This window comes from Nicotiana tabacum, chromosome 9, assembly GCF_000715075.1.
Source record: "Nicotiana tabacum cultivar K326 chromosome 9, ASM71507v2, whole genome shotgun sequence".
Classification (NCBI taxonomy): domain Eukaryota; kingdom Viridiplantae; phylum Streptophyta; class Magnoliopsida; order Solanales; family Solanaceae; genus Nicotiana; species Nicotiana tabacum.
In genome coordinates this window covers 31,395,823-31,413,872 of record NC_134088.1, presented here as the reverse complement: position 1 = coordinate 31,413,872, position 18,050 = coordinate 31,395,823, and positions in this window count along the sequence as shown.

The window sequence follows — 18,050 nt, the reverse complement described above, 5'->3', positions numbered from 1 at the left end:
TTTACCGAGTTTCGAACCATGTGCCGTTTGCTTTCAACGGTTTCTCGGTTGTAAAAATAATTTCAACCTTGGTTTGTTGGCGTTGAAGTTGCGGTGGTTTGCCTTGGGGCATTTCTCCCTTGACATCATTAATAATGCACGTCTTTTTTTGGTAACTAATAATACATGTACTTTCCTTCAAATACTAAGTGATTTTTTCCACCTGATATCTCTACCGGTGAGAAGTAATAGATATTCGTTGGGATAATTGAGGTGCTTAAAATGATTGGAAATCTATTTATATATAACAGTCTTAGGATATGCGCATTGCGTGTGTACCCTATCTTAATAAGTATAAAACTTTGAAAAAATTATTAATATACTATTAAACTATGTACACCTAACGTGCAATTATTATCATTTTGAAAGTATTTTTAGAATTTTATTTTGAGTTAAAGAGAATAATAATTATGAATATTGAGGTAATTTTTATCTAATAACCCTAAAGGTTGAGGGGGTTAGCGGAGTTTACGATGAATAGAAAAATAATATTCGAGTAAGAAGGTAGTACAAATATAATATGACAATGTATTATAGTTCATATATATAGTTCAACGATAAAATGGAAGGAATTATTGTTAATTATTTCTTTAAAATCAATTAATTGTATCTAAGATCTTAATATTAAGGAACTTAAAATTAATCAAAATTTTAATTATAATTAATATTAAAGTCCTAAATATTTAAATTTCCTACATAGTTTAAATATGAAAAAGGATAATAACCAAAATTTTAATTGATTTTAAAGTTCTAAAATATTACTCAGACAACAAAAAGTTTATAATTTTTCGTTTAATGTAAACTTTACTCTAAAGAGTTTAAAAGTCAAGTAGAATTTTTAATTTTATATAAGTTTTGGCTCATACGTAGCATACCAAGTCTTATAGACAACTAATGAACTTTGTGGCAAGAAATATATTTTTATTCCTTTTTTATGTATAACTCGTGTATATGGAGATTTAATTCCTTTCTGTAGTATTACTCCTTTACCTGTTAAACGAATATTAATGTAAAATCTTAGTCCACTTGGAGTCCTAAATTGTAACAACTCGGTCGGTCGTTTTGAGTATTTTAGCTCCGATTCCCTATTTATTGCCTCTTCTATGTTATATTGTGATTATGTGACTTGCCGGGATATTTGGTTTTGGTTTCGGGTGAGTTTCGAAGTGAAATGGGACACATAGTGCATAAGTTGGAGGTTTAAGTTGTAAGAGTTGACCGTAGTTTGACTTTTGTGTAGATGACTCCGGAATGGAGTTTTATCGGTTCCAATAGCTCCGTATGGTGATTTTGGACTTAGGAGCATGTTTGGATTTTGATTTGGAGGTCCGTAGAATGTTTCGGCGTGAATTGGCGAAAGTTAGAAAATTGAAGGTTTGGAAGGTTGGAGAGTTTGATCAGGAGTTGACTTTATTGATATTGGGGTCGGATTTCGATTCCGGAAATTGGAATAGGTTTGTCATGTCATTTATGACTTATGTGCAAAATTTGAAATCAACCGGAGTTGTTTTGGTATGAATCGACATTAGTTTTGAAATTCAAAAGTTCATTAGGCTTGAATCGATGCGCGATTCGTGGTTCTAGTATTGTTTGATGAGATTTGACGCTTCGAACGAGTTCGTATGATGTTTTAGGACTTGTTGGTGTGTTTGGTTGAGGTCCAGGGGGTCTCGGGTGTGATACATACCATGTTCGGTGCATTTCGAAACTTGAAGACTTATGATTTTTGCTGGTGCTGGTTTCCTTGTACGCGTTCGCGAGAGAGGTCTCGCGTTCGCGGAGAGTATTTTGTGCGAGTGAGGATTTTTCCTTCGCATTCGCGAAGAGCGCAACACGTTCGCGAAGGTCTGGGAAAGTTGTGCACCGCGATCGCGATGGGGAGCTCGCGTTCGCGTAGAAGGTAGAGGCATGCTTGGGCACCAGGCCCTTAGCCTTCGCGTTCGCGGCCAGGGGGACACATTCGCATAGGCAGAGCTCTGCGAAGCATCACGTTCGTGAGGGAGACTACGCATTCTCTTAAGAGTAGATCTGGGCAGCAGAGTTTTGTGCCTTGCGAATGTGAGGCACTTTCCGCGTTTGCGAAAGAGGACGTCTGGGCTGAATGTAAAATATCAAAAATGAGGGTTAGAGTTATTTTTCATAATTCTACTTTGGGAGCTCGGATTGAGGCGTTTCTTGGAGGCATTTTCAAAGAAGTGATTGGGGATAGATGATTCTAACTCGGATTTGGTTAAAGTGCATGAATATATCATTATTTTCATCATTTAATTAGTGTTTTGGGTTAAAAAATTGGGGAACAATTATAGAAACTTCATAGGCTTTAATTTGAGGATTTGAAGGCCGCGTTGTGATCGGATTTGAGTATTTTGGTATGGTTGGCCTCGTGGTCGAATAGGTGTTCGGATTTTATAATTTTGGTAGGGTTCCAAAACGCGGGCCCGGATTGATCTTTTGAGTTGACTTTTTATTTCTTTGCAAAGATCGTAACTTTATGATTCGAAATAGTTTATTATAGCTTATATTTATGGTATGAAGTTGTTTTGGCTATATTCGAGCCGTTGGGAGTTGAATAATCGAGGAAAAGTCCTACTAGTGGATTGAGTTATCGTGTTTTGAGGTAAGTGTCTTGCCTAATCTTGTGTGGGGGAATTACCCCTTAGGATTGGTGTTGTTTTGTGATAATTGTAACATGTGGAGGCCGTGTACGCACGGTGAGAAGTGTGTACACAGGCTAAATGTGAAAATTTATCGGTTTTAGCTATGTAGATTCCTTTCATGCCTTAATTAAGTTATCTTAACATATTATTTTCATCATCATTGGTCTATTTCACTTGCTCTATTTGTCTTAGCTCTTATTTGTTAATTGCACTACGTGTTTAGTTGATGTTCTTGTTTCCTTTATTTCATATTCATTATTTAACCGTTGAATTCTTACTTGAAATTATTGTTCTTGGAATATCTTGTTGTTGAAATTGGTATTGAGTTATAAAGGCCGTGATTCACATTGAGGCAAAGTGTTAAGTTGTGAAATACTATTCTTGTTGAGTTATTCACTACCGGTTATTATTGTTGAGACTCTTGTGTATATTGTGGTTGAGCCATAGGCTATTTATTGTGAAAACACTATTGTTGTTGGTTTCTTTGAAAAGTTGTGATATTTGATACGCCTGCGGTGGTATAAGGTCTGGGTGTTGAAAAGCATGCGGTGAGATAAGGTGGGCTTGATACGCGTGGCTAGTAGGGGAACTACTAGAAGCCATGCGGTGTGATAAGGTGGGCTAAAACGCGGGAATCTATTTCGAGAAAATAATTTTCAAAACTAAATGCAAGGCTCCCGCGCTGGTATAAGGAGAAATTGTGAATTATTCTTGTGATTTGAGACTTGAGGCGGTACCTTGGTAGTGATTTTTGTTGGTATTTCTCTGTTATTTCACATGTGTTTAGTTGCTTTGTTTCCTTGACATAACACTCGTTGTTTTCTTTCGTGATGCATTAATTGCTTAGTTCTGTGTAGTAAAATTTGGCATATTCCTTACTTGATTCATTTCCATTATTATTATTATTGCACTATTAAATTGCTCGTTCTGTCTCTTATTTATTCTAGTAGGGTCTTGACCTGACCTCGTCACTACTCTACCGAGATTAGGCTTGACACTTACTGGGTACCGTTGTGGTGTACTCATGCTACGCTTCTGCACATCTTTTTGTGCAGATCCAGGTACCTCCTACCAGCACAAGTATTAGCAAGAGCTCAACTGCGGAGATTTCAAGGTATACCTGCCAACGTTTGCAGGCCTCAGAGTCCCCCTCTACCTAGACTACTCTATTTTCCTTCTCTTTTTATAGACATTGATGTATAGGATTATGCAGTAATATTATTTAGAGCTTGTGACTTGTATTCGCCGGGTCTTGGGAGTTATCTATCTTGAGTTGCAGAGTTTATTTTATATAGTTGCTGAGCTTTGAGACTTTAATTATTACTTCAGTTATTTCTAATTGAATGTTAGGCTTACCTAGTGTTAGAGACTAGGTGCCATCACGATATCCTACAAAGGAAAATTGGGGTCATGACATAAATATTAGAACTTTATGCATAGTTTAAATAAAGAAAATTTAGATAAACAAAATTTACTTGATTTTAAAGTCCCTAAATCTGTATCTATATTATATTAAAAGTACGAAGTCCCTTAGCGAAATAAAAAAGATTTAGATAAACAAAATTTTCCTTCTTAAAATATATTTTTAAAGGGTAAAAAAGGCGAACGCCATTTCGCTAATGGGTTTCGTGCTTTTAATATAGTACTAGTTTCAATATACCTGTGTTGCACGTGTGTATAATGTCTATCAATTAAAAATAGACACATTTACATTAACATAAAATGCAATATTTGTTTAAATGTAAAAATAAGTTTTCTCATAGTAATTGTATTAAATATCTTCTGAATATACATAGATGATGAATTTAGTTAAATTAGTTGTACATTATTTTGTAATTATACCTATCTTTAATATGATTTATAAATATGTTAAAGTCTATCTCACATGACATCTCTTTATGAATACATTTTGGCTTCTACTATTTCATCCTTATTTCTTAAAGTTTGTATTTAACCAATTTAATTTTTAATACTACAATTGATTTTATTTTATATTCAAATTTCTTTTATCGCTAATTTTACCTATATGATGAATTTAGAAAGAAAAAAAAATTAGATTATCTTTCTAGTCACTTAATTCAAATCCGAGGAAAAAAAGTCAATTCAAATAATTAATTATCTTTTTTAATCACTAATAGAAATAATTTATTTTTTGAGGATTTAAATTATTAATATTATCTCATAGGCATAAAATAAATATTTAATTATAACTATATATTTATCCGCAATTGTTTTTTGTCAAATGATAAAAAAATTAAACTTTTGCACTTTATGCTTGTCGTAGCGTTAGTAAATGACTTTTGTCAATCACTTTTTTCTCTCTCTTTCTCTTGCTATTATTAAATATTTTCGTAATTATTTTTTCTAATTAAGTTTTAAAATCTATATTAATATTTATATTTAATTAATTATTTATCGAAGAATAAAATTAATAGCCAATGGAACAATATCACATGGAATACTCATAGCATTTATAGGTTAATTACTGATTTGTTTACATCATAATTGTTCACCTAAAATTTAGCATGATTATACAATTTATTTTGAGATAAAAACGTTTAATTGTATAAAATTCATATATAAGGTAAAACATATAAATATTTGGTGTTATTTAATTATACTTTAATTTTAAAATTCATATAAAATAGAACCTTAATAATTTTGAAGTCCTAAATATAAGGATCTCTTGCTTAATTCAAATAAGGAAATGTATAATAAGTAATAAATCTTATTTCATTTCAAACTCCTAAATATTATGTAGAAGAATAATCAAATGACTATTTTGTCTAGTGTGAATTTTATTTTAAAAGGGTAAAAAAAGCGAACGACATTTCGCTAAAGGCCTTCGTGATTTTAATATAGTATAGATAGGAGAGGCAAAGAAATATTATGATGACAAGTGAAATAACATTGAATTGACACATGTAAAATTTTGGACAATTCTCCAACTTTGTTGGAGTTTCAAATTTATTTTTAAAAAAATGTAAAGTACACGTTTTGTTTTCCAGAATTTTTAAAATTTTCAAACAATAACTGATTTGGAGAGGCACAATTAAAGGACACGTTTTTTCCTTTCTAAACAAGAAAATTTATTTATATTATTATTTATAAATTGCATATTTGAATGCCACTTTCCCTAAATTGCAAAACCTAAAATTGTCCCATGATTGAAACTCACGACATCCACTTCCATTATCCTCACGATTGAAACTCACGACATTTGCTTCCATTATACTCGGTAACCATATGCAAATACTCAAACTCAAGAAAGGTTGGCTGTCACGACCCAAAACTCGACCTGTCGTAATGGCGCCTGTCATGATACTAGGCAAGCCGACAACTCAGACATACCAACACTTTCACATTTAAATTATACTAAAACAGATTTAAATAAGTACAAATCTAAAAAAAATGATAAAAACCGTCACAACTCGATACAAAAGTTTTCCAAAACCAGGGTGTCACTGAGTACATGAGCATCTATACAATACTAAGATTGATACACTGTCTAAGAAATGCAGATACTGAATAAGTAAACTGAGAGATAGGGGAGGAGAGTCAAGGTCTGCGGACGCCAGGGCAGCTACCTCGATAATCTTCGAATGACTGAACTCTGAGAATCAGCAACCACCGTGCCCGAAAATACCTGGATCTGCACACGAAATGCAGGGTGTAGCGTAGGGGTGGGCATATATCGGTTAGAACCGAAAAAATCGATCGAATCGAAAATATTTTTATTTCGGTTTCGGTTATTCGGTCTTTTCGGTCGGTTTCAATTTTAAAATTTTAAAATTCAGTTTTTCGGTTCAGTCATCGGTTATTGATTTATTTTGTTCGGTTAACCGAAAAATCGAATTATTAGCAAATAGATTCTTTAAACTATATATAGGCTAAGCCCAATATAACAAAAACTATACCCAATTTTAAGGTCCATTAAAGACGGCCCACTCTTAACAAATACTAGGCCCACACTTAAAGACTTTTAAGCTTGTCATCAGCTTTTGCTTTTCCCATTCCTAAGATTTTTCCAAATACGCATACGCTAGGGTTCTTTTTCTTCAAACTTCTCTCTCTAGTCTCTATCACCATTGATACACTGGTGTGCTTGTGCCGGTAAGTTTAATTTTTGTTATATTTCTCTCATTGCTTCTTTTTTGTTCTCTATCCTCGCCGATCTTCTCTTCTTTCTCTCGTTTTAGTAAATTTTGTCTTCTTTTTTTCTGCTAAAAATTAGTAGTTAAAGACTTAAAGGCGCATGTATATTGTTGAAATAAGTCTTGACTCTTGAATTTGATGTCCATTTTTTGTCTCCTTGCTCGGTTATTATTTATGTTTCCTCATTTAATTTTGTGCTTGTTTCTGTCTCATCCTCTAACTTCCTTTTTCGCATTATTATAGCTCAGTATTTTATTGTTCTGCTTGTATTCGTTTTCGTAGATGGAAGAAAATGGAAGTAGGGTAAGTGAAGCCTACGAAGGTGGGGGTTCAAATGATAGCGTACCTAACACTGAATGTCTCAGTCTTGATGAAGCTCCAAAGAAAAGGAAAGTCATGCAACCTAGATCTGATGCTTGGAACCATTTTGAGAAGTATGATGATCCTAGTGGAGCTAAAAGAGCAAAATGTAAGTATTGTGAAAAAACTTATGCAGCTGCTACGAAAGGTAATGGTACTACATCAATGAACAATCATCTCACTAAGTGTCCCAAAATGCCCCGTAAAATAGAAAATAGTCAAACACAACTAAGTTTTCTACTAGCTTCAAATGGGCCAAATGAAGGGGTGCTTACCACTTGGAAATTTGATCAAGCACTTAGTAGGAGAGCTTTAGCTCAAATGATAATTTTGGATGAACTGCCATTTAGTTTTGTTGAAAAGGAAGGATTTAAGAAGTTTATAGGAGTCATAATACCTCAATTTCAAATTCCTTCTCGTAGAACATTGACAAGAGATTGTTATGAACTTTATTGTGAACAAAGACAAAGTTTGAAGAAGTCCTTCAATGAAGCACGTCCAAAAATCTGTCTTACAACAGATACTTGGACTTCTATACAAAGAATAAACTGTATGAGATGGCTCGTGATGTGTTAGCCATTCCTATTTCAAGTGTTGCATCAGAATGTGCATTCAGTACTGGAGGTCGCATTCTTGACTCGTTTAGGAGTTCGTTGACGCCTAAACTGGTGCAATCTCTTATTTGTCTTCAAGATTGGCTTAGAAGTGAACCTATTCCTATTAAAGTTGAGGAAGACTTGGAGTATCTAGAACAACTGGAACTTGGTAATTATTTTGTGTTTTGCATTTATTATATTACAAATAGTTTACTTAACACTGATGCATGACAAAGTTTTCTTCAATATTTTCCTTAGATTTGGCAAATTGTGCAAAAGATTCAACTATTATTGACATATAGTTGCAACCTGTGGCATGTGTGGTAAGTTGATAACCTTCTGTATATTTGATGATATAACATTGATATACTTTATTATAAATCAATTGTGTTTTTGACTTATACTTATGTCTTTTTTGCAAAGGTTTGATCATGGCGCCTAAATGGAACTTAAAGATTATGTATCATTTTCATAAATGCTTAGATCAACAAGTAAATAGACAAGTAGTAAATAGACAAGTGATGCTGCAGTAATAACTTGCTAGTGAGCTCTTTTGGTAGACAAGCTGATGCTGCAGTAGTACTTAATGTAGTTATTTTATTGATTTTGAGACTTCAGCAACATGAAAACTTTCTAACTTCTCGATTTCTCTTTTGGTTATGTAATATTGCTTGTACTAAATAGTGATCTCATACTAGCTACTCAAGCTAACTTTTGGATATAATGAATGAAGTTTATGTGCAAATTATCACATTGGCATATTTCTAGGTTTTTGGCAGCAAAGCAGCATAGATTCTGGATTTTTTGTTCTCTCATGGCTGAATATTGGACATATGTTGCTGCATATTGAATTTGATATGGGTATTTTATTTCTTGATTATGTGCAAATTATCACATTGGCATGTGATTTTATAAATAAACTAGATGGCTGCTGCTTTTCGAGCTCCTGTTGGTGGTCTGTTGTTCGCTCTAGAAGAAATAGCATCTTGATATATTTTAAAAAATGTACATGCTTTTATTTGATTCTTGGTAGACCAAAAGGTTTTTGAGAGATAATAGTCCTTATCGTTATATTTGTGTTACTAAGATTATAGTATATTTTCTCTACAAATCAGATTTTTTTAATCAAGAATACTCCTGAGCAACACAAATCAGATTTATATAAATAAAAGAACAGATTTATGATTTATCACATTCAAGCAACACAAGTAGTCCTAAATTTTGAAAAAAATCAACAAATTAGTCAGTCCAATTAATACGTAGAAGAAGCCCAATATGATATTGTTCAAACCGAAAATCGAACCGAAATAAACCGAACCGAAATTAGAAAACCAAACTAAACCGAACTTATTTCAGTTCGGTTAATACTTTTACAAAACCGAAAACCAAATAACCGAACCGAATTTTTTCAAACCGAACTGAACCGACCGAACGCCCACCCCTAGTGTAGCGTGAGTACAACCAACTTAATAAGTAAAAAATCTAACCTTTGGACTGAAAGTAGTGACATGCTCGAATATTACAGCCCACATACATAATTAACAGTACAGAAATTTACGAAAAATATGACAGTAATATCTCAAAAAATCATAATCTACAGGTAACGGTACAAGAATTTAGACATGCATCTAGGTTTAGCAATTAAACTCAGAACGGATAAAATATATCAAGTCTGAATGATACGAGGAATATGACATCTATATATCCACATGCCAATATGCGTATCGTATGTGATGCAACACAATGCAATCCGCGCGTACTCACACTCTCAGAGTACTCAATCTGATTGCCTTAATTCTCACTCATCACACTCAATCACTCAGTACTGTACATGGCAGATCCAACCCAAATGTAAATAAATCCAGGGCAGATCCAACCCAATGCAAATAAATGCAGGGCAGATCCAGCCTAATGCAAATGAATCAATAGCAACTGTGCTCATTGTGGGTGTGCAAACTCCGGAGGGGCAGATCTATCCCAAGCGCTATAATAAGCCAAATTCTGGCATGAGTCAATAAAGCCTGCTGCGACGTGCAGCTTGATCCCATAAATATCACTCACAACAGGCCCTCGACCTCACTCAATCATCAATCTCTCCAGTCTCTCGGGCTCACAACACTCATGCTAAGCAACCCTAATCAATGATACAAGATGTGACAATATACAATAACTGCGATCGAGATATGATATGCAATGGTGAATGTGACTGAGTATATAACTGCAATTAAGCAAATAACTCAACAACAAATAACGACCACTATGGGTACCAGTAGCACCAGCACATATCCTAAACATGATTTCTAACATAAATTACAGCTCAAGTGCTCTAACACATAGGGTATAGTAATAATGTTCAGATAAGATAGTTACACAGTTTCATGAAATCGACTAAATTACAATTACTACGGTGCACGCCCACACACTCTTCACCTAGCATGCGCGTCACCTCAACACCAATCACATAACATGTAATTCTGGGTTTCATACCCCCAGAACCAAGTTTAGAAATATTACTTACCTCAAACCGTGTAAATCCCCACTCCAACAATCCCTTGCCTCGCGAATCGGCCTCCGAATGCCTCGAATCTAGCCAAAAATAATTCGATACAATCAAAACGAGCTAAAGGAATCAATTCCATAAGAAAATATTAAGTTCTTAATCGAAATTCAAAAAGTTAGCTCAAAAGTCGACCCTTGGGCCCACGTCTCGGAATCCGATAAAAGTTACAAAATTCGGAAGCCCATTCAATTCCGACACCAATTCGTCACTCAAATCTCCCAAATTAACTCTCCAAATCCCTAGCCTCAAACTCCCAAAATTTCACCTCAAACTCCTACGACCAATTCCATCGCAGGTGCGATCGCACCAGACCTGGTGCACATCATCAATCCTTCAATTCCAAACTTCGATCCGTTAACCATTCGAATTCTATCCGAGGCTCCCAGGACCTCAAACAAACACACCAACAAGTCCTAAAACATGATACGAACTTAGCCGAGGCCTCAAATCACATCAAACAAAATCACAAACATGAATCGCACCTCAATTCAAGCCTAACGGAAACTAACAAATTTCAACTTATGCAATCGATGTCGAAACCTATCAAATCAAGTCCGATTGACCATAAATTTTGCACACAAGTCATAAATGATACAATGACCTACTCCAACTCTCGGAACAAAAATCCGAGCCCGGTAACCACAAGGTCAACTTTCGGTTAAACTTCTCAATTTCCAAAACTTCCAATTTTTCAACTTTCGCCATTTCAAGCTTAAATCATTTACGGACCTCCAAATCACTATTCGGACACACTCCTATGTATGAAATCACTCAACGGAGCTATCAGAATCATCAAAACTCCATTCCGGAGCCATTTACACACAAGTCAACATTCGGTCAACCCTTTCAACTTAAGTTTCCAAACTTGAGACTAAGTGTCTCAACTCATTCCGGAACATCCTCGGAATAGAACCAAGTACCCCGACAAGTCACATATCAACTAAGAAGCATAAAGTGAGCAGTAAATGGGGGAACAGGGCTACAACACTCAAAATGACCTCCCGGGTCATTATATTCTCCCACTCTTAAACAAACGTTCGTCCTCGAACGGATCTAGAAACGTTCCTGGAGTCTCAAATAGGCTTGGATATCTGCTTCGCATCTCCCGTTCGGTCTCCCAAGTAGCCTCCTCAACTGGATGACCTCTCCACTGCACCTTCACTGAAGCTATGTTCTTTGATCTCAACTTTCGAACCTGCCGATCCAAAATGGCCACCGACTCCACATCATAAGTCAAATCACCATCGAACTGAACCGTGCTGAAATCCAAAACATGAGACCGATCACCTACATACTTCCGGAGCATAGAAACATAAAATACTGGATGAACACTCGACAAACTAGGAAGCAAGAAAAGCTTGTAAGCCACCTCTCCAATCCTCTGAAGCACCTTAAATAACCCAATATACCGAGGTCTCAACTTTCCCTTCTTCCCTAACCTCATAACACCCTTCATGGGTGAAACTTTGAGCAGTACCTTCTCCCCAACCATGTAAGCAACATCACAAACCTTCCGATCGGCGTAACTCTTCTGTCTAGACTGCGCCGTGCGAAGCCGATCCTACATCAATTTAACCTTTCCAAATCATCCTAAGCCAGGTCAGTACCCAATAGCCTAGCCTCGCCCGGCTCAAACCACCCTACCGGAGACCGACACTGTCTCCCATATAAAGCCTCATTCGGATCCATCTGAATGCTCGATTTGTAGCTATTGTTATAGGCAAACTCTGCAAGCGGCAAAAACTGATCCCATGAACCCCCGAAATCTATGACATAAGCACGTAGCAAATCCTCCAATATCTAAATAGTACGCTCGGAGTCCGTCTGAGGGTGGAATGCTGTACTCAACTCAATCTGGGTGCCCAACTCTCGTTGCACTGCTCTCCAAAATTGAGATATAAACTGCGTGCCACGATCTGAAATGATGGACACCAGCACACCATGAAGGCGAACAATCTCGCGGATGTAGATCTCAGCCAACTTCTTCGAAGAAAAAGTAGTCCCAATTGGAATGAAATGCGCAGACTTGGTCAACCGATCAACAATCACCAAAATAGCATCAAACTTCCTCGAAATCCGTGGGAGCCCAACTACAAAATCCATGGTGATACACTCTCATTTATACTCCGAAATCTCAAGCTTCTGAAGCAATCCGCCCGGTCTCTGATGCTCATACTTCACCTGCTGACAATTTAGGCACCGAGCTACAAACCCCACTATATCCTTCTTCACCCTCCTCCACCAATAATGCTGCCTCAAGTCCTGGTACATCTTCGCGGCACCCGGATGGATGGAATATTGCGAACTTTGGGCCTCCTCAAGGATCAACTCACGTATCCCATCTATATTAGGAACAAAAGTCTGACCATGCATACTTAACACCCCATCATCCCCAATAGTAACATCCTTGGCATCACCGTGCTGAACCGTGTCCTCAAGGACAAGCAAATGGGGATCATCATACTAGCGCTCTATGATGCAATCATATAAAGAAGACTGAGAAACTACACAAGCTAGAACCCGGATGGGCTCCGAAACATCTAATCTCAAGAACTGATTGGCCAAGGCCTGAACATCAACTGCAAGCAATCTCTCACCAACATGAATAAATGCAAGTGTTACACCCCATGTTTTCGTACATGAAAGTACGCCATAAGTAAATTGATAGAAGCTCGAAAAAGAGATGGTACATCTCGCATTTTCGTATGTTAAAGTTTCGTCGTAAGTTAATCGACATAAATTCGGGAATGGGATTATTTTGAGATTATGAGTATTATGCTATTTCAAATAAGTGACGAGTAAATTCGTGAAGGTGAGAGGATAAGTAAATCGAAGAAAATGAATTTCGTCAAAGTTTGACATTTTGAAATAAAATACGACGCGAGCTAAAATACCCGGTATTTATGGACTAGTACCATACAAGGTACCATATGACCCTGATAGTACGGTGTGTGAATTGTATTAAAAGTGAGTAGTATTTTAAGTAATTTGAGACAATTCTTAATTATATGGATAATCGGATAATTATTGATTTTAGTGGGGGATTAACTATTAATTAAGGAATTAAATGGATACATTTGGATAAGACTAACCCCCTCCCCAACGTGGCAGCAAACCCACTCCTAATAAATGACTCATAATGTCATTTGGTAATGTGGCAAAGTTTGAGAACCCTTTGGTTAAAATATTAGAAATAATCTATTTAATATTCTATAACTTAAAAGATATGTTTGATCTTAAAAATGGACAACTCTTTTACCAATTATAATCTTGATTCATAGACTTGCTTAAGCTCACGGGTGAAGCTCAAGAATTTCAAGAATCACCTTATTCACTACAAGACTTCTAATTCACAAAACAACGTGAATTAACATTTAGAAAAGTAGCGGATTCTGAGCAAAGAATTTCATACAAAGTTACACTGTATATTAGCAACGGGATTTGAAATTCTAAGAGAGCACAAAACAATCTTTCTCACGAACATCATTCAGATTTTTTCCTACTCCGCTCCGCCGTTACGTGTTGTCGTAATGAACGGGTGTTAAAGGGATTGTCAAGAGAATCGGTTCAGGTATATTAAGGCTATATCTTCTTTATTTTCGGCATGATCTATACGGCACGAATGAAATGAGCAAATGCACAAATTCTATAAATGAATCTATTCATAGAAGTATTAGATATGTCTATGTTCTTGAATTCCCATATGTATTATTATTCTATCGTCTGTTCATGGGTCTCAAAAATACGTAAGTTGGTAAAGTTTTTTTCATGATATTAATCAGAGGCATAATGGTATTATGACGTATCGAGAAATTTTATTAAAGTATTTCAGAGGCATTGCATGCATTTATACATGTACATTGACCCATGACCAGATGGCGTTATATATGCGTATATTATATGTATATGGGATATGGAAAAAGGTTATGGTGTTATATACGCACCACCACCTGATCAGCTGGTATATGTTGATGATTTGCTCACAGTGGTCAAAATGATATGATGGGATGCCCTCAGAGGCTTGATGATGTTATGAACGCATATACCTATACATGGTATGACATTTATACGCATATGCATGACATTATAAAAAAGAAATGATTCACATAGCTATGCAGATGTGCATATCGAGTCCTTTACTCCATGTTTCTCTCATGTCTATTATTTACTGATTTTTATTCCTTACATACTCGGTACATTATTTGTACTGACGTCCCTTTTGCCTGGGGACGCTGCGTTTCATGCCCGCAGGCCCCGATAGATAGGTCGAGAGTCCTCCAAGTAGGCGATCAACTGAGCGGAAGATGTTGGTGCACTCCATTTGCTCTGGAGTTGCTTGTTTGGTTAGTATGATTTAGATGTGTATTGTTTGGTATGGCGGGGCTCTGTCCCGACCTTTATGACATTTCTGTACCTTTAGAGGCTTGTAGACATATGTCGTGTATGTGAAAGATTGTACGGACTTGTCGGCCTATGTTTTGAGTTTATAAATGATCATGTTGGCCTATCAGGCCCGTATGTCACATGTATATGATGATATTGTGTACCATCGGTTTGGGTCATGACAAAAGTGGTATCAGAGCAGTTCTGTCCTAGGGAGTCTACAAGCCGTGTCTAGTAGATCTTGTTTATGGGTGTGTCGTGTACCACATTTATAAGCATGAGGCTACAAGGAATTTAGGACTGTCACTCTTTGTTCTTACTCTAGATCGTGTGGTAGAGCTCAGTTATTAGAAATCAATTTAATAAACTCTATGTTATTCGTAATACAACGATGCCTACATCCAGAAAGACGGTTGGTAAAAGATATAGCTGTGGAAGAGTTGAATCAGAGGAACTCAATTTTTGCATCATGCTTATGATGGATAAATATGAGGTATTCACAGATCATGTGTACACTAAGACGTGTAATCCTCTTGATAAGGAACCTTAAGGCAAGAATATTTATCCACCTTTATGGTGAAAGATAATGAGAGATTCAGAAGATAAATACAAGTTTCAAAAAGTAAAAGAAGCAAGATGAAAAAGGGTACGAGGTATCCACTTAATAAAAATTATCATTATTTACCATTCAAGAAGGGATATATAAGCATTTTGAGTTACCTTCAACAATAACAGAGGTATGTATAATTGGCCACACCCATCTCAGTTATACCCTATTGGGGGCTAACAAGTGTAGTTTAAGAAAAGGACGAGATATCAGGATCAAGCTGGGGGTTAGAGTAACCCAAAATGGTGAATGGATTGTTTGTGTTAATTGGCATTTCAGAAGGATATTACAAAGGTGCTAGTAAGATCTCTTTGTGAGGTACTTAGACGGTGAATTATAGAATATTACAGTTAGATGTGAATACTAGCGTGATAAAAAATTCAGAAGATAGGCGCTAAAAGCCTGGAAGGAATAAACATTATCTTAATGTAGCTCGCGTCCCTAGTAGAACGTTAAGCAACTCGAAGATCCACTGGATGGAGCAAAGGGGATCTAAGAACAAAAGAATGTCTTATTCGAGTTTTCAGAATAAATTGATAGACATAAATGTTAGCGGGAAATAAGAAAAGAGTTAATGAAGCATTATGAGTAAGATATGATATATGGATGACAACGGTAGATCAAAAGATGACAGTATTACAGAGTCTATAGACAAGGAAAATACGAGAGGTAACAAGCCTTGAGTCAACAAACGAGTATAGGTCATAAAGTCACATCTTCATTTCGAGAAATAAGTTCGTGACTCTAACGCGACTACCAGAAGGAAAAGTTAGACCCCAGAGTAACAGAAATCAGTATGGATTGGTGAACAAGATAATCTGAACATGAATTAGGGACTGAGTGATTTGCTAATAGTCAGCATCATGAGAATTTCATATTTGCGTTCTGGCAATGATAGAATGGACAACATAAGAATACCCTTTAAAGGTCATTCAGGAAGTCGCTTCCCTAAAGCAAGCAAGGTGAGAAAAGTTAGGCTTAAGGGACTGTATGTGCCAATTACACTAAGTGTCACTCTCGCGAGTAAGGAATTTCGTTATCCTTGGTACAGAAGGATTACCGCAATGCGAGTAAGGATCATCGATGATGTGAAAAGATGCCAAAGATGATAAGGTAAAACATCTATACGTAGATCATCGTAGCACTAAATCTTAGTGCTCCCCTAAATGGGGGAATATGGATTGATGTGGTATTAAGTCAGAATTAAGTGATTCTAGTAATTATGGAATTGTAAAGGAAGAATGCGATAAAAAAATGAAAAGGGAATGAGCTTTCACTTACCTAAATCCTACAGATGTGCTACGGTTCCAGAATATTATGCAAGCATGACGTCAAAGAGAGGAAGTAAGGGTTCCTTCCCGAGATGTTATTGATAAATAAGGAGCCAGTACGAGACGTAAGTTAAGACAAAGGAAATAACCCAAGAAGTATTATGTGAAATATTGATATGAGAATGGGCCAACGAATAGTTAGTAGTTGATTCGGGAAGAGCCTAGTTATGGCTAAATAGTAGGTTAAAGACGAGACATCAGATTGTGCAAGATAAACATAGTAAGGCCCCATATAGTCAATTCAGCCTCGCAGTAATGTCATTGTAATACTTGAGAAACATTCAGATAAGAGTTGGGGTAGTTAAAGGTATCGTATGAATGTTATGGAAATAAAAGATAGTCTCACTAAGAAGACAGTCAAAACTTCAGCTCAGGAGCAACCCTACAAGCACAAGGTCGTGAAAATAAGTAACTACGGATAATTATAGGCAAGGAAGAATATCAAAAATTCTGTCAAGGATACGATGTGATAAGCTTGTAACTTTACAAGAGCCAGAAGGTCTCCCTAAATACTACAACGGAAGACTAGATGAGGAAATAAGGAAAAAGGCTTCAACCTAAGCATAGTGACCAAAAGAGAAAATGATCTTGTAACAACAGTCTCACAACAACATTGTATGCACTCCATAAGGAAGTGGTACCTAGCATGGCTAATGAGCGGGAAATAAAAACCAAAAGTAATATTCGAGACCATATGAGTTGCACAAAAATTTCAGCATGCGTGAGAACTTAGATAAGCTAAGTATGCACGCAACAAGAAAAAGACCAGGAAAAGCAATTGCTTACATTTGAAGAAAGTTAAAATAGGACGAAAGGAATTATTCGATTAATGATTAGCCGTAAAAGACTCCGGTATGAGTTAAAAAAAGAAATTGGGTCCAGGTCATAGATAAAGGATTGAATCATTACAAGATTGTATCATGGTTTTCCATAGAATCCATGAAAGGCTAAAAGTAATAACTAAATTCCATGAGACGCAGACCGGAAGATAGCTTAAGCCTACATAAATACTGATCAGAAGGAAGAGGAAACTAAAGAGTTACATCAACCAAGTGAATCATGAGTCTGATTATTGGCCCCAAACAATTATAGAAATCGTATTAAGAAAATTGCATAATCACTCTTAATATTAGAGGTACAAGAGAGTATAACAACTATATTCTATAATGACCCTACGATAAAGCCAGTTAGAAAGGTACCAACCTCATAAGAAGTCAGTATGAAGCTCTCACCGGATTGTGTAAGGAGGTGCGAGTATTATAATAGAGCTTCAAGTTGTGGATATGAATCATACCTATGTGGAAGGGGGGTCATGAGAGAGATAGAAGACGTGATGCGAGATTTTAAGGCAAGTAAGGTAAA